The sequence below is a fragment of the Pelophylax lessonae genome (assembly GCF_965119305.1).
Source record: "Pelophylax lessonae genome assembly, chromosome: 4".
In the NCBI taxonomy this organism is placed as follows: Eukaryota; Metazoa; Chordata; class Amphibia; order Anura; family Ranidae; genus Pelophylax; species Pelophylax lessonae.
In genome coordinates, this window is record NC_138771.1 from 668086941 (window position 1) to 668111035 (window position 24095).

General features: G+C 43.7%; 1 protein-coding gene across 3 annotated transcripts in view; it reads left to right on the forward strand.

The window, feature by feature from the left end:
- Positions 1-2791: 2791 nt before the first annotated feature.
- LOC309554234 (phospholipid scramblase 1-like) overlaps positions 2792-24095 on the forward strand; it is a 241264-nt gene continuing 219960 nt past the window's right edge. The window contains exon 1 of one of the 3 annotated variants that reach the window (XM_082255870.1): positions 2792-2890. The gene's annotated coding sequence lies outside the window, so the exon portion shown is untranslated. Of the gene's footprint in view, positions 2891-19048; positions 19150-24095 lie in introns of those variants that run through there. The other 2 variants (XM_082255869.1, XM_082255871.1) reach the window with 2 other exon arrangements.

Below are 24095 nucleotides of genomic sequence, written 5' to 3' on the forward strand. Positions count from 1 at the left end.
TATTGGTATATGCCTGGTAGCGCTGTTTTAATATTGGAATTCACAGAGATTTCTTTTGGTGGTATTTGATCACCTGTGCGATTTTTACTTTTTGCGCTATAAACAAAAAAAATAGCGACAATTTTGAAAAAATAACAATATTTTTCACATTTTTTTTTCTATGAAATCCCCCCCAAAAAAATGTAAAAATCAAAATGTTTTAACACTTTAGGCCAATTTGTTTTCTGCTACATATTTTTGGTAAAAAAAATCACAATAAGCGTATTTTGATTGGTTTGCGCAAAAGTTATTGCGTTTACTAACTAAGGGAAAGATTTTTACAATTTTTATTGCTTTTTTTTTTTTTTAACGAGTAATGGCGGCGATCTGCAATTTTTTTTGCGGGACTGCGGCATTGCGGCGGACAGATCAGACCCCTGACTGACATTTTTGACACTTTTGGGGGTACCAGTGACATTACTACAGTAATCAGTGCTATACATATACACTGTTACTGTAAAAATGACACTGGCAGGGAAGGGGTTAACTTTATTAGTGATCAAGGGGTTAAGTGTGTCCCTAGGGGCGTGCTTCTTACTGTAAAGGAGCGTGGCTAGTGATGTAACCACAGAGACATAGGATCTTACATAGCAGGATCATTTGATCTCTGCCGTTACACCAGGGAGAATGACAGACGGCTTTGTTTACATCAGCCGCCTGCCTTTCTCCCTCTCCAGTGGGAGATCACGAGTGACCGGCGGACATCGGGTCCACTGGTCACATGCGCGGATTTGTTAGGGAATGAGTGGGGGCAGGAGCGCGCCTCCGGCGGCGCGTGCTCGCCCCCTTCAGGCTCGCAACGTAGTCCTACGTCATTTTGCCTGTACGGGGCTGACCGCCGCTGTAAATAGTCGTTCGGTGGTCGGCAAGCGGTTAAAGGGGTTTGTTTGTATTTTTCTAAACGATGCCATGGGCTATCCTTAGGTCGGTGTTGTGAGGGTCTCTGTGTTTTTTATTGGAGGTTGTCTGTAAGGTGTTCCTTAACGCTTTGCATTGTTTCTCGAACCCTTCATTGCATTGTTTGTTGGATGGTTTCTTGCAGTTGACTTTTCTCAGCTAGGCTGTTTCTACAATGCTGAGTAATATTTTGTGGAAGTCCCTTGCTGCTCGGTTCACACCTACTGGACTTACCTTATAGGTTTACCTCATGTTTTGGAGGCTATATATTTTTCAGTGGACTTTTTGGACCATTTAAATGATGGTGGCAGTTTGCAGAGAGAAGTCTGATGGAGGTTTGGAGATGGTTTGTTCTGTTGATTTTATATATAGCAGTAGTTGGCTGTGGCCTTGTGGGGTGGTGCAGTGACAATAAACACTCTTACAAGGAATTGATAGCCAGATCAGTGATCAGCCAGGCAGGAACCCGATACGGGCATACAGCACTCTCCAGCCTCTCCTCCCACTCAGCCAGGTAATGTTGGAGCCACTAAACTCAGTCAACCAGGCTAATGCAGAACTTAACAGTGCCATGATGGGTACCACTTTCCATCCACACCAACTGCAAGAAGCGTGCACAAGCCCGGCGGGGAGCAAACCCGACCAGGCACACTCACAGGATGAAGTCCCATTGGGATTGGTCTGGGTAGGTGACGCTATCAAATACTCTGAGCCAGACTCTCACCGGTGGTTTTAGGTGATACAGCTGTCTCCTGATGGCATAGAAGGCTCTGCGTGCCTTGTCTTTCAGGGCTTCTATGGCTGGCCTGAAACTTCCTGATTGGTTCATTTCTAGGCCGAGGTAAGTGTAGTTGTTGGATTCATCAAGAGTGTGGTTGTTTAATGTAAAGGAGGGGCTCTTTGTTTTTGTATTCTTCCTTTGGAAGACCATGATTTTTGTTTTGCTTGAGTTGATGGGTAGTGCCCATGTGGCACTGTATTTTTACAGCACTTCCAGGCTGTCTTGTAGGCCTTTCTCTGTTGGTGACAGAAGTAAGAGGTCATCCACTCTCTCTCTCGCTGTCTTCGCTCTCTCTCTATCTCTTGCTGTCTTCTCTCTCTCGCTGTCTTCGCTCTCTCTCTCACTCTCTCTCTCGCGCTGTCTTCTCTCTCTCTCTTTCTCTTGCTGTCTTCTCTCTCTCGCTGTCTTCTCTCTCTCTCTCACTCTCTCTCTCGCTGTCTTCGCTCTCTCTCTCTCTCTCTCTCTCTCTCGCGCTGTCTTCTCTCTCTCTCTCTCTCTCGCGCTGTCTTCTCTCTCTCTCTCACTCTCTCTCGCGCTGTCTTCTCTCTCTCTCTCTCTCTCTCTCGCGCTGTCTTCTCTCTCTCTCTCTCTCTCTCTCGCGCTGTCTTCTCTCTCTCTCTCTCTCTCGCGCTGTCTTCTCTCTCTCGCTGTCTTCGCTCTCTCTCTCTCTCTCTCTCGCTGTCTTCGCTCTCTCTCTCTCTCTCTCTCTCTCTCTCTCTCTTGCTGTCTTCTCTCTCTCACTGTCTTCTCTCTCTCTCTCTCTCTCTCTCGCGCTGTCTTCTCTCTCTCTCTCTCTCTCTCTCTCGCGCTGTCTTCTCTCTCTCGCTGTCTTCGCTCTCTCTCTCTCTCTCTCTCGCTGTCTTCGCTCTCTCTCTCTCTCTCTCTCTCTCTCTCTCTTGCTGTCTTCTCTCTCTCACTGTCTTCTCTCTCACTCTCTCTCTCTCTCGCGCTGTCTTCTCTCTCTCTCTTTCGCTGTCTTCGCTCTCTCTCACTCTCTCTCTCTCTCTCTCTCTCTCGCTGTCTTCTCTCTCTCCTCTCTCTCTCTCTCTCTCTCTCTCTCTCTCCCCTCTCACATCTCTCTGATCTCTCCTCCCTCCTCCAGTCCTGTCACCTCCCTGTCTCCACCCTGACCAAGCACTGAGTATTTCTGGTAGAAGTCACCCAGGGACAGAGGTAGGTGGGTTTCTCGGAGGGGGGGTACAGGGTCCTGGCTGTCTCTGCTCCCCTCCCCCATCCTGTATACAGTCTGGAATGGTTCTGTTTCTGTCTCAGGAAGATTTTGGAAGAGAGCCATGTGTAGTTTCCCAATGTTTGCTCCGTCATTTCATCACATTTACCGGATAAGCAGGCAGAGGGAGAATTTCTGGGGTGTGTAGACAAGGAGGTGAAAGGGACAGATTAGGGGTAACATCCATAATGGTCAGGGAGGTGTTTCTGCTTCCAAAGTCTCCAGAAGCTGTGCTGATTGAACTTCCTGCCCACCCACATGCAGGAAAAATGTAAACAGTGGAGGAGTACAGTGAGTGATAACATGAAACCTCGAACCCTGCACACAAAGGCTGGAAGGGGGTCGGACACGTTGGTGGTAAACTAAGAATAAAAGTCATTTAATGCCAAGGAAAAGAAGAAAAAAAACAAAACAGAAAAGGACAGACTAGGGGTAATACCGCCCACCTTGGGGTAATACCGCCCACCTTGGGGTAATACCGCCCACCTTGGGGTAATACCGCCCACCTTGGGGTAATACCACCCACCTTGGAGTAATACCGCCCACCTTGGGATAATACCACCACCATGGGATATTACCACGCACCTTGGGATAATACCGCCCACCTTGGGATAATACTGCCACATTGGGATAATAACTCCACATTGGGATAATAACTCCACCTTGGGATAATACCGCCCACCTTGGGATAATGCTGCCACCTTGGGATAATGCCGCCACCTTGGGATAATGCCGCCACCTTGGGATAATACCGCCCACCTTGGGATAATACTGCCACATTGGGATAATAACTCCACCTTGGGATAATACCGCCCACCTTGGGATAATACCGCCCACCTTGGGATAATGCCGCCACCTTGGGATAATGCCGCCACCTTGGGAAAATGCCGCCCACCTTGGGAAAATGCCGCCCACCTTGGGATAATACCGCCACCTTGGGATAAAACTGCCACCTTGGGGTAATACCACCCACCTTGGGATGATACCGCCACCTTGGGATGATATCGCCACCTTGGGATAATATCGGCATCTTGGGATAATACCGCCCACCTTAGGATAATACCGCCAACCTGGGATAATGCCGCCACCTTGGGATAATACCACCCACCTTGGGATAATACCACCCACCTTGGGATAATACCACCCACCTTGGGATAAAACTGCCACCTTGGGATAAAACTGCCACCTTGGGATAATACCGCCCACCTTGGGATAATACCGCCCACCTTGGGGTAATATCACCCACCTTGGGATAGTACCACCCACCTTGGGGTAATACCACCCACCTTGGGGTAATACCACCCACCTTGGGGTAATACTGCCCACCTTGGGATAAAACTGCCACCTTGGGATAATACCATCACCGTGGGATAATACCATCACCGTGGGATAATACCACCCACCTTGGGATAATACCGCCCACCTTGGGATAATACCGCCACCTTGGGATAATACCGCCCACCTTGGGATAATACCGCCCACCTTGGGATAATACCGTCACCTTGGGATAATACAACCCACCTTGGGATAATACCGCCCACCTTGGGATAATACCGCCCACCTTGGGATAATACCGCCCACCTTGGGATAATACCGCCCACCTTGGGATAATACCGCCCACCTTGGGATAATACAGTCACCTTGGGATAATACAGTCACCTTGGGATAATACCGCCACTTTGGGATAATACCGCCACCTTGGGATAATACCGCCACCTTGGGATAATACCGCCACCTTGGGATAATACTGCCACCTTGGGATAATACTGCCACTTTGGGATAATACAGTCACCTTGGGATAATACTGCCACTTTGGGATAATACCGCCACCTTGGGATAATACCGCCACCTTGGGGTGTTCCAACTTTTACTGTTAACCTCCTTGGCGGTCTGATTATGTCAGAATTTTCATGCTAAAAGCGGCACATTGTTTTGTATGGAAATCTGTTGTTTTATATTTTAGGCCTGTAATTCTTAGGAATAACTCTTTTAAATCTGCCCAAACAAGAGTCTAGTAGACATTCCGGGTATGATAAAGTTTGAAACACGAAATTATAAATTATAATATAATAATAATAAATTTCATCAAATTCTTGTTTTGGAAGTGGAGATATTTCATTATGAGGGAGAATTTGTACTCTGACATGACCGTGCCAAAGAATGAAGTGGCAAGTAATGTATTGGTTGTCCAGTACCACTTCTGCAGGCGTTTCCCCACCACTCCCTGAAGAATTATTAGGCCCAGAAATTTCTAAATGTCATCTTTGGTCACTGGTTCCCACTTTCTGCATCTTGCAAACTTCCGATGCGTTGCTCTTTGTACCGGTTTGTCTATTTTTTCAATAACCTCATCGGTCAGAAATAATTGTAGGTATGCCAAGGGGTTGTCATGGTTAACGTCAACTTTCATACCGGGCGCTCCTGTAAATGGGAATCTTGGGGGCGCTGCCTGATCCGTACCGCAGTCAATAGAGCACCAAGTCCGCACATCACTGATCTCAGTCACAGAATCGTCGCTGTCGTCACTTTTAGTACCTGATGGCGAATTTTCCCACAAATCGCTAATGCTAAGTTCTTCAAATAATTCCGATTCACCATTGCTGATTTCCATTTCATCCAAAAGAGCTTTTGAGCTAAAAGAACGCTTTTTGGACGCCATGGACGTTATCAAGTTTCCAGGCACAAAGAACCACAAAAAGTACAGGCAGGGCACTGGAAAAGCCGCTAGGTGAAATGGCGTGATACAAAGTTGTAATCCTAACAGATTACACTGTATCATGTCATTTTTTTTAATCTCCTACTGGTTCCACCCCCCTGCAACGCGGCGCTCGCAGGGAAGGGAACTGGAAGAAGGTGCCGGCATCGGCCGAGCACACAGCGGGAGGACAACGGGAGGATGTCTGGAGGACAGCGGGGGGATCACAGGGAAGGCGTGTATCATTCTGGGGTAATCCTGAGTGTGGCTCGGGGTTACCGATTTTGGTACTGAAAATTACCCCGAGCCACACTCAGGAATACTGCTAGGGAGGTTAAAGACTGAGCTGGCATTGGACACTGATCAAAAATGGGAGGGGCCTTGCACCTTTAGTGTTGAGGAGGGGCATTGTACGATAAAAGGGGACCCACCTTGGGATAATACCTCCCACCATAGGATAATACCCCCACCATGGGATAATACCACCCACCACTACATCGGGGACCCTGCTTGTTGGGACACACCGTGGCAGCACGCACCGCAAGACCACACCAATGGGTTCATTCAGCACTTTTTTCTGTGGTTATAATCGTCTTGACTGTCTGCTTATTAGCACTGCTCCTGGTGCTTTTGTTCCACTTAGCGGCTCTATGGCGCACCCTCTATGGCACAGGAGCTCAGCTATGAGGGGGTGGAGGAGATCAGTTATAGGGGTTGGCGGAGTCCAGCTATGGAGTATAGAGGAACTTAGCTATGTGGGTCAGAGGAGCTCAGCTATGTGGGTCAGAGGAGCCCAGCTGTAGGGTATAGAGGAGGTCAGCTATGGAGATAGAGGAGCTCACCTATTGGGGGGTAAAAGAGCTCAGCTCTGGGGGGTGGAGGAGATCAGTTATAGGGGTTAAAGGAGCCCAGCTATGGGGATGAAGGAGCTCAGCTATGGGGGATAGAGAAGCTCAACTATAGGGGGTGGAGGAGCTCAGCTATGGGGGATAGGGGAGCCCAGCTATGGGGTATAGAGGAGCTCAGCTATGGGGTTTAGAGAAGCTCAGCTATTTGGGAGGAGGGGGGGGCAAAGGAGCTCAGCAATGAGTGGGTGGAGGAGATCAGTTATAGGGGTTGGAGGAGTCCAGCTATGAAACATAGAGGAGCTCAGCTATGGGAGGTGAAGAAGCTCAGCTATGAGGGGGTGGAGGAGATCAGTTATAGGGTAGGAGGAGTCCAACAATGGAATATAGAGGAGCTCAGCTATGTGGGGCGAAGGTTTTTAGCTAGGGGAGGCGGAGGAGCTCAGCAATGGGGGGTGGAGAAGCTCAACTATGGGAGGTAGAGGAGGTCAGCAATGGGGGGTGGAGAAGCTCAACTATGGGAGGTGGAGGAGCTCAGCTATGGGGGATAGGGGAGCCCAGCTATGGGGTATAGAGGAGCTCAGCTATGGGATTCAGAGAAGCTCAGCTATTTGTGAGGGGGGGCAAAGGAGCTCAGCAATGAGTGGGTGGAGGAGATCAGTTATAGGGGTTGGAGGAGTCCAGCTATGAAACATAGAGGAGCTCAGCTATGGGGGGTGAAGTAGCTCAGCTATGAGGGTTGGAGGAGATCTGTTATAGGGGTTGGAGGATTCCAGCTATGGAATATAGAGGAGCTCAGCTATGTGGGGTGAAGGTGCTTAGCTAGGGGAGGTGGAGGAGCTCAGCAATGGGGATGGAGAAGCTCAACTATGGGAGGCGGAGGAGCTCAGCTATCAGGGGTGGAGCAGCCCAGGTATGGGGGATGAAAGAGCTCAGCTATGGGGGATGGAGGAGCTCAGCTATGGAAGGTGGAGGAGCTCAGCTATGGGAGGTGGAGGAGCTCAGCTATGAGGGCCAAGGAGCTCAGCTATGAAGGGGTAGAGCAGCCCAGGTATGGGGGATGAAAGAGCCCGGCTATGGGGATGGAGGAGCTCAGCTATGGGAGGTGGAGGAACTCAGCTATGGGAGGTGGAGGAACTCAGCTACGGGGTTTGGAGGAGCTGAGTTATGAGGGATAGATGACCTCAGTTATAGAGGTTGGAGGAGCTCAGCTATGGAGGATGGAGGGATACCTGTAATAGAAGAGAGAATATACTTATCCTTTCTTCAGCCCTTTTCTTGAAATTCCAACCTTTACTTCCCATTGGCTGCTGCAGATATTAAAAGTTTAATGTATGTTTCCCCCCATCTGTGTATAGTGGCTCCTTCTCCTGCCTCATACACCCTGTATAAACATATGAGCCAACGGGAGAAACCAATGCACAATGTGCATTTGAAGCTGAAGCAAGTCAGAGAGACCCCGCCTCATTTCCTGACTGGAGACCATCCAGCGTCATCTAGCCCTTTGATGAGAGAGAAAAAGAGGTGAGAGAGAGAGGGTGAGAATGAGAAAGAGGGTGAAAGAGGAGGGGTGGGATAAAGAGGGGGGAGGGGGGAGAGGGGAGAGAGAGGGAGGATGAGAGAGAAAGAGAGGTAAAAGAGAGAGGATGAGAGAGGAGGGGTGGGATAGAGAAAGGGGGGGGGGATGAGAGAGAGGGGGGGGAGGGGAGAGAGAGGGAGGGTGAGAGAGGAGGGGTGAGATAGAGAGAGAAAGGGGGGAGAGAGGGAGGATGAGAGAGAAAGAAAGGTCAGAGAGAGAGGGTGAGAGAGGAGGGGGGATAGAGAAAGAGGGGGATGGGGAGCAGAGAGAGGGGGAGAGGGGAGAGAGACGGAGGGTGAGATAGAGAGAGAGAAAGGGAGGAAGAGGGAGGATGAGAGAGAAATAGAGGTAAAAGAGTGAGGGTGAGAGAGGAGGGGTGAGATAGAGAAAAGGGGGGGGAGAGAGGGAGGGGGAGAGAGGAGGGGTGAGATAGAGAAAGGGGGGGGAGAGAGGGAGGGGGAGAGAGGAGGGGTGAGATAGAGAAAGGGGGGGGGAGAGAGAGAGGGGATAGATGAAGGGTAAGAGAAAAGAGATGTGAGAGAGAGAGAGGGTGAGAATATGAAAGAGGGTGAGAGGAGGGGTGAGAGAGAGGGAAGTGAGAGTGAGGGGGGAAGAGAGAGAGGAGGGAAGAGAGGGTGAGAGTAAGAGAGAAGGGGTGAGAGAGAGGGGGGAGAGAAATAAAAGGGGTAAGAGAGAGGTGAGTGCGAAAGAGAAGGGGGGTAGAAAGAGAGAGGGGGTGAGGGGGGAGAGAGAGGAGGGGGAGAAAGAGAGGGAGAGGGGAGAGAGAGATAGAGTGAGGGAGAGAGGGGGGATGAGAGAGAAAAGGTGGGAGAGAGGGGGGTGATAGAGAGGGAGGAGAGAACAAAGGGGAGAAAGAGGGGAAGAGAGAGAGGGAGGGTGATAGAGAGGAGGGGTGATAGAGAGGAGGGGTGATAGAGAGGGAGGGTGAGGGAGAGGGAGGGTGATAGAGAGGAGGGGTGATAGAGAGGAGGGGTGATAGAGAGGAGGGGTGATAGAGAGGGAGGGTGAGGGAGAGGAGGGGTGATAGAGAGGAGGGGTGATAGAGAGGAGGGGTGATAGAGAGGAGGGGTGATAGAGAGGAGGGGTGATAGAGAGGAGGGGTGATAGAGAGGGAGGGTGAGGGAGAGGAGGGGTGATAGAGAGGGTGTATGATCGGTGCTCTGTAACAAGCAGAGGTGCAGTGACACAGCCTTTCATGGGGCCCCCTACAGGTCCTGGGCCCTGCTAAAGTGCCCGAATGGCATCAATATATTTGTATAACTCCTCCTAAGAGCCAGCCCACTGCTTGTATCAAGACTGAGGGTTGAGAGGGTTCTGTGATGTTTAAAGCCCCATACACACCTACCGATTGTCGGCCGAACGATCGGCCGTCTTTTGTCCGGGGCTGTCCTGTCGGTTGAAAAGACTAAAGACTGCACATGAATTTTGTCGGGCAACAACAGCCGACTTCAGAAGTGATGTCATGTGATGGTTGACTTTCCGTGTGTTTTTTCTTCTCTGAGCATGCCCAGTCTTGCTCATCTGCTGTTTGTCGGAGGAATTCTGTACTGACTGACGAACAATCGGCCGTTCTGGTTTTGGCCTACAAAAATTTTATTGCATGCACACCAGATTTTGTTCGGCCGAAAAGTCGGAGTCGGTTGTCGGAAGCATCATACTAACAAGCCGACAATCAGCCGATCGGACGTTGGCCGAACATTTACGGCCGACAATCGCTACGTGTGTACGGGGCTTTACAGGAAGCTGTGTACAGCCCCTCACACCAGCCATGATCTGCCTGCATTGCATATAAAAGCACACAGACCCAGTAATGACATTACTGGGTCTAAAATCAGGAATAAAGGTTTTTTTTTTTTTCTGTTAATGTCATTATGTTGAGGAGGGGGAGGGAGACCAGGGAAGGCATAATATAAGCTGATTCATCTTCAGCTCATTTTACAGCTTCCAGTGATCTGGTTGTCATGGTGTGTATCATGTGGTGAGGTTGCCCCTTATCTGAGTTGTCCCTCTTCTGGCTCCAACTGTCATTTTTCTTTGTTCTGAAATGTGTGATGCAGATAAAATACAATAAACACGATTGTACATGAGGTCAGAGATGATTAATATTTCTTGCCAATGTTGCCTATTACTGAGAGACGGGCGTTCCTGCTGGATTTGGCACCGTCGGCAACCCAGAGGGGTGGGTGTGGATGTAGTAGAAGATTACAAGTATCTGGTGGGGGGGGCACATATAGGGCCAATGCTTTACTGTTTTGCACCCTAGGCAAAACCACCCGCCCCACCCGTGTCCGTCCCCCCCTCCCCGCAGCCCACATCTAATATGAAGTTACTGGGTGTCAGATGGGACTCAGCAGGGCAGCAGTGCCAGCTTCTGCTCCAGCTTGAGCTCCACTTTCTGGGCTTGCTTGGACAGCCAGTGATTGGCACCTTGCAGCCGGTAGCAGCCCTCCAGCATGCTCCTGAAGTCACAGAACTTCTCCTAAATCCTGAAGAGACATGGTGCCCACCTCCTCTGGCCCCTCAGTTGTCTTCTGGCTCCCGGGGGCCAGCTCTGTGTTGCCCTTCTTACAGGCTGAACTGCTGCTGACCTCCTCTGCAGCCCCCATGATGGATGTCCTCCATGGATGATCCTTTCTGTGGATTGTCCAGGAGAGTCAGTCAGCACCCCAGCCCTGTGTAGGGTGGCGGTCTTCAGTCCTTCGGGTTCCCTGGCAAGGCTAGCAGGGAAGTCAGTGGCCATGGCGGCACCCCCTAAGTGTGCCCTAGTTCCCCTGACAGCAGCGCCAGCCCTCTGCACATAGATAATACACTGGACAGAGGTTCTCTGGAGGAAGGTGCCAGAGCCGTCTCCATTTTTTGATGAGTCTTAGGTCTGTCACCATCAGCCAGACGATGCTGAAGGAGTCTGTAGGGGGCAGCACTCTCCTGTAAGCGGTGCCATGTTGGGGAAGCAGGTTTAGGTTGGCCGACACCAACAGACTCAATAAACTAATCTGCTGGGCCAGTGATTTTGTTGGGTTTGAGTTGGAGTCTTTAAAGCGGATCTTCACCCTCCAACATGATCCCTCCTCCCCACCCCTCCTCCAGTCCTCTGCATGGATAGCACTCCTTTTTTTTTTTTCTTTTTTTACCTACACTACATTTTTTAAATAAATTGTCCAGCGCAGATTCCCCATACACATCATCCACCTAGGCAAATGACATGCACTGTCCCCCCTTTGTCTCCTGGAATAATCCAATCCAAGGGCAGGGGCTTAAATAGACCTTGCTGACCCAAGATGGCCACTAAAGGTTAGATGGACGCAGCGTAGCCAACTGGAACACTGCTCAATTGACCCAGGAAGTCATAGAGAAAGCATGTTTCCTATGAACTTCCTCTCCAGGCTGTGGTACCACTCAGTTCAAGCGCCACCTACAGTGGAAAAAACAGACTGCACCTGCCTACCTACTCATCACACTTGAATGGGCTGCTCTACGTGCAACAATCGCCCCAAAGAAGCTCCAGAATTTTTTTTTTTTTTAGAGGCTTCACAGGTTACTCACAATGTAGTAGGACATTACAATATATTTAACACATTTTTTTTTTATAGAAAGCCAAAGTTAACCAAAGATAATATAATAAAATATATAATGTAATGTAATATAATAATAGTTTATAATTTAATATAATCTTATTTAATAAAAAAGAAATGTAATATAATAAAAAAATATAATATAATGTAATACAATATTTATTAAAGATAAATAAGTCCGAGGGATTTTTGAGTTTCCTCCATGAGATTTTATGCCTGCTCGCCCCCCACACAAATGCCTTGAGAAGAGATTCTAGTTGTTTAAAGTACTTGAGGGGGAGATAAATCGGTGAGTGCCAAACCATGTACAGGATCTTGGGAAGGAGAACCATTTTTATCACGTTTACCCGCCCCATTACCCCCAATGGCAGTTTAGACCAGGTCTGTGTCTTAGTCTTAATGAGGCTAAACAGGGGTTGAACGTTGTCCGGTATGTAGTCCTGGGGTGCTGCGGTAATCTAGATACCCAGATACTCAATGTGGTCTACGCGCTGAAGGGTAAGAGCAGTGGAGGTCGGGGTGGGATGAGAGCCGTCAATCGGAAGAATCTGTGATTTGTCCCAGTTGATCTGGAGTCCGGAGAATGTGCCGTACTGTTCTATAAGAGAAAGGGACACGGCGTACTGACGTCATCTGATCACGACCAGGGAGTGCGGACGAGCGGAGACCGTCCGGCCGGCGGCCTACACATTTATGCTCCACATTTCCTTCGCTATTTGTGTTACTCTTTATTCTTTTAAATAAATATTACGGTTTTACACTATGGAAGCCTTTTTTTTTATTCGGTGGTGATCTCCCTGGCCTTTTTGGAGTTATTCGATTAGGATTCTACTGCAGGTCCCCTTGAGGTTCATCATCTTTACAGGCGATTTGATCATTCCCATTGGGTAAGAGGCAAATCTCACTGGTGAAGGTTGGCATCTCATCTTGCTTGATTCCTTTGATTTATTGCAACCTGGCCTAATCTTATTAATATCTGGTAAGAGGCGAGCTTTACTGGTGGAGGTTTTCTACACAAAGGATACCTATTTAGGATTTCCCATTCACTTTGGCGTTTTTCTTTCCTTCGTTTGGTAAGAGGCGACATCAGCTGATTTAGGATTGCACTTCACCTATATGTATTTGCACATATTTCCACTTATTTCCGGTAAGGGGTACCTATAGGTGTCCCACCTAAGAGGAATTTTTTCTTTTCTTTCTTTTGAGTTTTACACTGGTGGAGTTTCACACACTTATATCCAGTTTTTATCACTCACATTGGTGTTCAAGTCACTTTACCATTTGTGTTGGGTTTTACGCTATTGCGTTTTTATTTTTTATCCAATCACCGTTGAATCAACGCGAGATTATTGGTTCCAGTCTGCTATCAAGGGGACGAGATTCATCTTAGAGAACCTGCCTTTTTATTTACCATTTCTGGTAAGCGTATGTCCATAGGGAGCCTGTCTGAATTCTGTGATCCTAACATATATGGACTTTAATGGACTTTATTTTCCATCATTCAAGTTAACGCGACTTATTATTTAGATAGAGTAAATATAAGAGAAAAGGCCGCTATCAGGGACTCCGCCGAGTCCTCCAGGTATAACAGCATATCATCAGCGTACATGCTGATCTTTTTGGTCAGGGATCCAATCTGTAGGCCACGAATGTCGGGGTGAGCCCTAATCGCTATAGCCAGCAGCCAGGGCATAAAGTAAGAGGGATAAGGGGCACCCCTGCCTGGTTCCCCTGGAAAGCGGATGTTCAGCCTTTCGCCAAAACGGCGTATTATACAGTAGCCGTACCCATTTAATGAATTTTGGTCCAAACCCGTAGCCCTCCAGACATTTCCAAAAAAAGCACCACTCAACAGAATCGAAAGCTTTGGCCGTGTCCAATGTCACCACAACTCTGCTGCCAGAATTCTCATGCTCATAAATAATCTCCGCAGATTAAATGAGGTGTTTCTGCCCGGCATAAAGCCAGACTGGTCAGTGTCTATTAGGGACAGGATTACATGATTTAGGCGGACTGATAGAATTTTTGCCAGGATCTTAACATCCACCTGCAAGAGGGATATGGGGCGATTCTGCAAGGTGGGGATTCTTGCTCGGCTTGGGAATCAAGACTATCAGGGCTTCTCGCATGGATGGCGGCAAAATAGATTCATCAAACGTGATTAAACAATGAGAGCAACCTGGGCAATAGAAAATCTGAGTAGTGGGCATAGAATTCAATAGGGAGGCCATCCAGACCCAAGGATTTCGATCTGGGGAACTTGGCGTCGGCCGCCGCAATCTCATCTATGGTGAGCAGTGCCTCCAGGCTCGCTATCTGTTCCACAGAGAGTTGAGGGAACTCCACGCTATCAAGGACATTTTGCATCTCAGTGCAGTCGGCAGGGGCCCTAGAGGTGAAAAGATGACTAAAGAAGGTACTGAATTGCTCTGTTACCTCCCCAGGGTCGGTCAAGGGCTCCCGCGTATGGGTACCCAATGTAATGACCACTGGAGGCGTGTTCTCACAGTGCACCAGATAAGCTAACAGTCTGCCCGCCCGCTCCCCATGCTCAAAAGGTCTCTGCTTCTAGAACAAAAAGCCTTGTCCTGGCCCGTTCATAGTCCAACTGGGACACCACTCTCGATAATAATTTGTACTGTGAGGCATTAACAGGGGTGGGGCCAGCTAAATATGTACGTTCCGCCTAAGACATATTTGCGACGGCCCGAGAATAGGATTCTGCTTATCCAGTCTTTATGGATTTGATTTGAGAGGCCAACATAGCACTGGCATACAATTTAAACGTCTCCCACACCACCACCGGGGAAGCTGTGTTATCATTGTCCAGGAAGAAATGACTCCACTTATCATCCAGAGCAGCCTCTACAGGAATTAGAGAGAGCCACGCTGGATTAAGGCGCCAAGCAGGCGGAGGGTAATCCAGTACGGGCTATGGTCATAAAGGGTCCTGGGGGAAAATCCCACCGCCACCAGTTGGGGCACCAAAGCTTGGGAAACAAGTATAAGGTCAATGCGGGACATGGAGTGACGCGTGGCCGAGAAACACGAAAAGGCCTGTTGTGTAGGGAATTTGGACCTCCATGTGTCTACTAACCCAAATCCGCCTATCAGGTGAGCGAATTTAGAGATTGAGACAGTGGCCTGGGCCTGAGGGCCTGTCTGTAATCTATCCAGGGTGGGGTTCAGGGTGTTGTTGAAGTCCCCTAACCACACGGCCAGCACTGTCGGGTACTGTGCCATATATGTGAATCCCTCGGATATGATGGATATGGAAAAGGGGGTGGGCAGGGGGGCACATAAAAAGCCATAATCAACATTGGTTCCCCGAAGATCAGTGCATGCATAAAAACAAACCTGCCGAGAAGGTCAACCCGAGATCCCAGGAGTCGGAAGTGGACCGGCTTGGCTACAAGAATTGCAACGCCCCCTGGAGTAGGAAGTGAACGCAGAATGATACATCCATCCAATCCAGGGGCATTTAAGCAACAGCTGTAAACGACCCTCAAGGTGGGTCTCCACTAAAATCAATATATCTACCCATTGTTTTTTAAGATAGGCAAAGACTTACGTTTATCACGGAGACCCCTGACATTCCATGTCATAAATTTCAAGGTGGCCATGGGTTCCCCAGAATGTAGACAAGACCTAAGGCGCCCGGGATCTTGGTTGTCCCCGCACAGAAATAGGCAATTAATCGTGTCAAGATTCCCAACCTAGCAATCAGAGCAGCATGCAGGAGCACATAATATAGGCACATATAACCAACATGAGCAGAGATCAGTTCTCTGTTCATCATCTTATCATGCATAGTCAAGTAAACTCCTCCCTCCCCCTCCCAACCCTGCACCATCCCCAACTTGTGCGGGCCCCCCAAAATCCCCTGCAAAAAAAGCCATGTGTCAGGCAGAACCAAAAAGGTGAAGGCATGGCTAGACCAAATAACTGATGTAGTTGTAATCCGGAAATTAAATGTAGCCATGAAAAAAGTAATGGACAGGGCCCGCGCACCTGGTCCAGACAGTTGTCGGGGGCGAAAAATCACTGTGCAGCAATGCTTACCAGTGGACTCAGCCCTGGTACTAGGATATGCCACTTACCATCCAGAGCGTCCCGTCAGTAGGACAAACTTTGCTGTGGCCCCATGGTGCAGGATGAGAGTCAGAATGAATATGCAGCAGTCAATGCAGGGAACAATGCCCCAACACCCCAACCAAACATACGGGCACAGATAGTCCCCATGAAACATCTGTACCAGTGCACAAAACATCTGTCAGTGTCCCATCATATCTGTACCAGTGCACAAAACATCTGTCAGTGTCCCATCATATCTGTACCAGTGCACAAAACATCTGTCAGTGTCCCATCACATCTGTACCAGTGCACAAAACATCTGTCAGTGTCCCATCATATCTGTACCAGTGCACAAAACATCTGTCAGTGTCCCATCATATCTGTACCAGTGCACAAAACATCTGTCAGTGTCCCATCATATCTGTACCAGTGCACAAAGTATCTGCCAGTGTCCCCATGAAACATCTGTACCAGGGCACAAAACATCTGTCAGTGTCCCATCACATCTGTACCAGTGCACAAAACATCTGTCAGTGTCCCATCCCATCTGTACCAGTGCACAAAACATCTGTCAGTGTCCCATCCCATCTGTACCAGTGCACAAAACATCTGTCAGTGTCCCATCCCATCTGTACCAGTGCACAAAACATCTGTCAGTGTCCCATCCCATCTGTACCAGTGCACAAAACCTCTGTCAGTGTCCCATCCCATCTGTACCAGTGCACAAAACATATGTCAGTGTCCCATCGCATCTGTACCATTGCACACAACATCTGTCAGTGTCCCATCACATCTGTACCAGTGCACAAAACATCTGTCAGTGTCCCATCACATCTGTACCAGTGCACAAAGTATCTGCCAGTGTCCCCATGAAACATCTGTACCAGGGCACAAAACATCTGTCAGTGTCCCATCACATCTGTACCAGTGCACAAAACATCTGTCAGTGTCCCATCCCATCTGTACCAGTGCACAAAACATCTGTCAGTGTCCCATCCCATCTGTACCAGTGCACAAAACATCTGTCAGTGTCCCATCCCATCTGTACCAGTGCACAAAACCTCTGTCAGTGTCCCATCCCATCTGTACCAGTGCACAAAACCTCTGTCAGTGTCCCATCCCATCTGTACCAGTGCACAAAACATATGTCAGTGTCCCATCGCATCTGTACCATTGCACACAACATCTGTCAGTGTCCCATCACATCTGTACCAGTGCACAAAACATCTCTCAGTGTCCCATCACATCTGTACCAGTGCACAAAACATCTGTCAGTGTCCCATCACATCTGTACCAGTGCACACAACATCTGTCAGTGTCCCCATCACATCTGTACCAGTGCACAAAACATCTGTCAGTGTCCTCATCACATCTGTACCAGTGCACAAAACATCTGTCAGTGTCCCATCACATCTGTACCAGTGCACAAAATATCTGTCAGTGTCCCATCTGTACCATCTGTGTCCCATTTCACTATTGTATACAATTTTAAAGTGTGAAATGTTTGGTATCTATTTACCGAGCACAACACCACATTTTATATCTTACTGAGAGTTTGGGTATTATATTGTCTCTTTGTGCATTTAAATTTTATAAAATGTATTCATGCATTAGTGTGTAAAATTGCGTTCGAAAAAAACTGCTGCACAAGTACCGTGTGACATAAAAATGAGTAAAACCCACCATTTTATTTTCCGGGGCCTCTGCTACAAAAATATATCATGTTTGGGGGGTTCTAAGTCATTTTCTAGCAGATTTTTACTTAAACAAAAAGGGTCAGAAGAAGGCGGGTCTTAAAGTGGATAATGGCTGAAAAGCTCCTATTAGGATGTTGAGCTTATCTATGTGGCCAGGCTGTGAGAAAGTCTCACACATGTTATCGCCATACTCCGGAGGAGGAGCAGAATGTGTTTTGGGGTGTGGTTGCAAGTATGCATATGCTGTGTGTGAGAAACAACTTGGCAATATAACATTTTTGTGAAAATAATAATAATAATTTCTTAATTTTCCAAAAAATTGTGGGAAAAAATTACAACTTCAAAAAACCCGCCTTGCCTCTTACTAAATATTATACTATTAAATAATATTAAAACAAGTTACTAAATACCCTGGACTGTCCACTTTCCAAAAAGGGGTAATTTGGGGGGTATGTGTACTGTCTTGTCTTGGCTAGTACACACTATAAGAAAATTTAATTTTCGTACGATTTTTGTTTAGTGTGCACATAACATTCGACTGCTGTTTCTGAATTTTCATTCCGAAAATGATATAAAAATATATATATTAATATATATATATATATATATATATATATATATATAATAGTTAATAATATTAATAATAAAATAATGATATTTAACTTAACAAATGATGATATATTATAATAAAATGTATAGTATAATATGATATAATATTTAATAAAGATTAATATTTCATAATTTAATATAATATTATTTAATTAAAAAAATATAATGTAATATATAATATGATGAAATGTAATATAGTATTTTGATTTAACAAAGAAAAATATAACACACTATAATATATAATCATATAATATTATATAATATCATTTATAACACAGTAGAATAGAATGGAATAGAATATACAGTATAATATGCTATAACATAATATAATACTCACAATAAAATATGATATTATAATAAAGTATATAACAAAATACAGTAATAAAAATATATATATATATATATATATATATATATATATATATATATATATATATATATATATATATAAAGAAATAATATTTATACAATTTTAATTGTTTTTCTTTTTATAATATAATGTAGTATAATTTTATTTTAAATAATATAATAGTGTTAAAAAAGCTATATAATATAATAAAATATATTATATAATGAAATGTAATATAATATTTTATTTAACAAAAAAAAATACCATATATATATATATATTTTTTTTTAATATAATTACACAAACTTTAGATGAAATTCTTTCCCTCTCAACATTTGATGGGAGAAAGAAGCAATCGTCTGTCTTCACCCAATATCTTCTTAAATGGGGAACGTGCATTTCTGGACTAATCATTCCTTCCCTGAAATTCCTGAAATCCATTACAGCGGTAGAGGTGAGACCACCTACTTTATAGTAATGGAAACACTTCATACAAGGTTGATAACACTCATTGTTGGGAACACTCTGTACTATGTTCAGCAGTGCGTCACATATTGTCATTCCAGGAAAGTCCCAGCTATAATACAATCCTCGCCTTTCCCTGACTTTTCATCCTCCTCCTCCTCTTCCTCCTCCTCATCCTCTTCTTCTTCCTCATCTTCCTCCTCCTCTGATCTCTTCTGTGTAGAAATTAACTTCCACCTTCTCCAGGCATTGATCAATTCCTCCCAGATTTATACTCCACACTCAGTTCCTCTACTATGTAAGTCCCTTTATTCTTATTACTTATTGAATATTGTATCAGTTGGGACATTGATTGCATCGTCACCTGCATTTTCTGAGAGTTTATTTTATTATAATTATTACTATTATTATTATAAACATATTGGACTAGGTGGGACTTTAGATGAGACCCAAGCTGGTGTTGCCCGGCGTCTCCATCCCTATAACAAAACACAAAATGAGGTTGAAGGATTGTAAGAGGTGCATGAAAGTCAGCCAGCCCCCAGTTTGATGTACTCACCTTCCAGTCTGTCACCAACCAAATAAGACCTGTCTCTTGGTACAAAGAACAGGGGTTTAGTTGACACACATTTGCAAACGCATGTGAAAGCTGCAGAGCCACGTCACGGCACCCTGTTTAAATCTGCAGTCCTACACTCTTAATTTAGTGTCCTCACACTGGAGGCACATGGCCGCTAATGGGTGGATGGGGAACAGGTGAGAGGGAGACAGCCCAACCTCCCCCAACCCATCCCCATGCACGACTGGCTGTTGTCTCAAAAAGTTCAAATAATTAGGTTATAATATAACCATGGTGCAAACTGGAGAGGACCAGCTGAAAAGCATTACACCTCCATCCCCTTGGTGGATGCAGTATATAGATAGGAAGGGATTTTATATATGGGGCATGGCCTGTAAAGCACACTGCCTTTGAAATCCCTTATTTCCTTTGGGACTTTATATGAGACATATTATTATTATTATATCAGGAGATCATATCTCCACCAACATTTTTTATTCCTAATAAGTATTGATTATTGTAATGATCACATTGCACAGGAGTTTATTTTATTCTTCTTCTTATTATTATTACTATTATATTATTTTATCAATAAGAACATTGATAATATCTCCATCCACATTCTCTGAGAGTTTATTTTATTCTTATTACTTATTGATTATTGTGTTGGACAGTACATTAATTACATCTTCCTCTGGGGGGCCAATATAGTAATAATAGCAATCAGTATTATTAATATTATATAAGGACATTGATCATATCTCCACCCACATTCTATGAGAATTTTATTTTCTTTTAATATTCCTAATGCTTATTGATTATTATATTGATCAGGTTAATGATCATATCTCCATCCACAAAATATTTTCTTATTATTATTTCTTATTGATTTTTGTATCAGTCTGGACATTGATCACCCCTCCATCTACATTCTCTGGAGCCTATATCATTATAATAACTATTATTATTATTATTATTATTATTATTATTATCATATCTCCAGTCACATTCTCTAAGTTTTTTCTTATTCCTTTTACTTACTGATTTTTGTATCAGTCTGGACATTGATCACATCTCCATCTACAGTCACTGGAGCCTATAAAATAATAATAATACTATAAATAATAATAATAATAATAATAATAATAATAATAATAATAATAAACTATTATTTATATTATTATTATTTATATTATTATTATTATTATTATTATTATTATTATTATTGTCAGAACATTGATCATATCTTCATCCACATTCTCTAAGAGTTTTTCTTATTTTTATTACTCATTGATTTTTGTATCAGTCTGGACATTGATCACCTCTTCATCTACAGTCACTGAAGCCTATATGATAAAAATAAAAATAATAATAATAATAATAATAATTGTTATTATTGTCAAAACATTTATCATATCTCCATCCACAGTCTCAAAGAGTTTTTCTTATTCTTATTACTTATTGATTATTGATTATTATTATTATTTAGGCTCCAGAGAATGTGGATGGAGATGTGATCAATGTTCTGGCAATAATAATAATAATAATAATAATAATAATAATAATAAAAATAATAGTTATTACTATTATTACTTTAATTATTATTATTATTATTATTATTATTATTATTATTATTATTATTGTCAGAACATTGATCATATCCCCATCCACATTCTCAAATAGGTTTTCTTATTCTTATTACTTATTGATTTTTGTATCAGTCTGGACATTGATCACATCTCCATCTACAGTCACTGGAGCCTATTAAATAATAATAATAATATTAATAATAATAATACTACTACTAATAATAATAGTAATATAAATAATAATAATAATAATAATAATAATAATAATAATAAACTATTATTTATATTATTATTAATATTATTATTATTATTATTATTATTATTATTATTATTATTATTATTGTCAGAACATTGATCATATCTTCATCCACATTCTCTAAGAGTTTTTCTTATTTTTATTACTTATTGATTTTTGTATCAGTCTGGACATTGATCACCTCTTCATCTACAGTCACTGAAGCCTATATGATAAAAATAATAATAATAATAATAATAATAATAATAATAATAATAAAAATAATAATAATAATTGTTATTATTGTCAAAACATTTATCATATCTCCATCCACAGTCTCAAAGAGTTTTTCTTATTCTTATTACTTATTGATTATTATTATTATTATTATTATTATTATTATTATTATTATTATTATTTAGGCTCCAGAGAATGTGGATGGAGATGTGATCAATGTTCTGGCAATAATAATAATAATAATAATAATAATAATAATAATAATAAAAATAATAGTTATTACTATTATTACTTTAATTATTATTATTATTATTATTATTATTATTGTCAGAGCATTGATCATATCCCTATCCACATTCTCAAATAGGTTTTCTTATTCTTATTACTTATTGATTTTTGTATCAGTCTGGACATTGATCACATCTCCATCTACAGTCGTTGGAGTCTATATAATAATAATAATAATAATAATAATAATAATAATAATAATAATAATGATAATAATAACTCTTGTTATTATTATTATCAGCAGGATATTGATCATATCTCCATCCACATACGCTAAGAGTTTTTTTTTCTTATTCTTATTACTTATTGATTAGGTTATTAGTTTGACCATTGATTACATCTCCATCTACATTTGATCAACATTTATTTTTACTCTTATTACTTCATGGATTACTTTATTGGTCGAGAAAATTATCACAATCACAAAAGCCAACGGGGTGCTGATTTTAGATTTTCTAAGGGTCACTGAAATTGTCTCTGGGCTTCGGTTCAGCAACACGCCACGAAACAGGGACCAGTGTCAGGTAAAAAGGGAAAGGACAGGATCCAGAGCTAAGAAACCTTACACATACAATCCATAGAGAGTGCCAAACAAACCTCCAAGAATCTAGTCATTTAATGATAAAATTGATTCCTAGCAGAATATATCCAACGCGTTTTGGCACCAAAACACACTCCCCCCTTCATCAGGGCTTAAGAATTCTGACTGTGTAGATGGACTCGGGTGACCATAAATGAAGTAGAACTGCGCTATGATTGACTCCTTGAAAAGTTTCAGGAGGACAGATTACACCAATGTTAGAAAATACAACAATACTCCTCCTTTGCTGCATTCATTTCCAATGTCCATCCATTTTTATCTAGCACCCTAATATGAAAGTAATCAATATCATATATCATATAATATCATATCATATATTAGAATAAATAATAAATACATATAGTACATCTGATAGACTCTGGATCTCTCCATAAAGAGGACAGTCAGTGCCCATGAATGATATTACAGAGGATGTTGTACATTCTTCATGATAGCAATAAAAGTGATTAAAAAAATGTAAGAGACTGTGTAAAAAAAAAAAAGGTTGAAAAAAATACATTTAGAAATGTAAAAAAATTTAAAGTGCAACCATGCTTGCGTGCAAAGGCGAATGCATACATACAGTATCTCACAAAAGTAAGTACACCCCTCACATTTGTGTAAATATTTTATTCTATCTTTTCATGTGACAACACTGAAGAAATGACACTTTGCTACAATGTAAAGTAGTGAGTGTACAGCTTGTATAACAGTGTAAATTTGTTGTCCCCTCAAAATAACTCAACACACAGCCATTAATGTCTAAACCGCTGGCAACAAAAGTGAGTACACCCCTAAGTGACAATGTCCAAATTGGGCCCAATTAGCCATTTTCCCTCTCCAGTGTCATGTGACTCGTTAGTGTTACAAAGTCTCAGGTGTGAATGGGGAGCAGGTGTGTTAAATTTGGTGTTATCGCTCTCACTCTCTCATACTGGTCACTGGAAGTTCAACATGGCACCTCATGGCAAATAACTCTCTGAGGATCTGAAAAAAATAATTATTGTTCTACATAAAGATGGTCTAGGCTATAAGAAGATTGCCAAGACCCTGAAACTGAGCTGCAGCACGGTGGCCAAGAACATACAGCGGTTTAACAGGACAGGTTCCACTCAGAACAGGCCTCCCCATGGTTGACCAAAGAAGTTGAGTGCACATGCTCAGCGTCATATCCAGAGGTTGTCTTTGGGAAATAGACGTATGAGTGCTGCCAGCATTGCTGCAGAGGTTGAAGGGGTTGGGGGGTCAGCCTGTCAGTGCTCAGACCATACGCCGCACACTGCATCAGATTGGCCTGCATGGCTGTCATCCCAGAAGGAAGCCTCTTCTAAAGATGATGCATAAGAAAGCCTGCAAACAGTTTGCTGAAGACAAGCAGACTAAGGACATGGATTACTGGAACCATCTCCTGTGGTCTGATGAGACCAAGATAAACTTATTTGGTTCAGATGGTGTCAGGCGTGTGTGGCGCCAACCAGGTGAGGAGTACAAAGACAAGTGTGTCTTCCTACAGTCAAGCATGGTGGTGGGAGTGTCATGGTCTGGGGCTGCATGAGTGCTGCCGGCACTGGAGAGCTACAGATCATTGAGGGAACCATGAATGCCAACATGTACTGTGACATACTGAAGCAGAGCATGATCCCCTCACTTCGGACACTGGGCCACAGGGCAGTAGTCTAACATGATAACAGTCCCAAACACAGCTCCAAGAAGACCACTGCCTTGCTAAAGAAGCTGAGGGTAAAGGTGATGGACT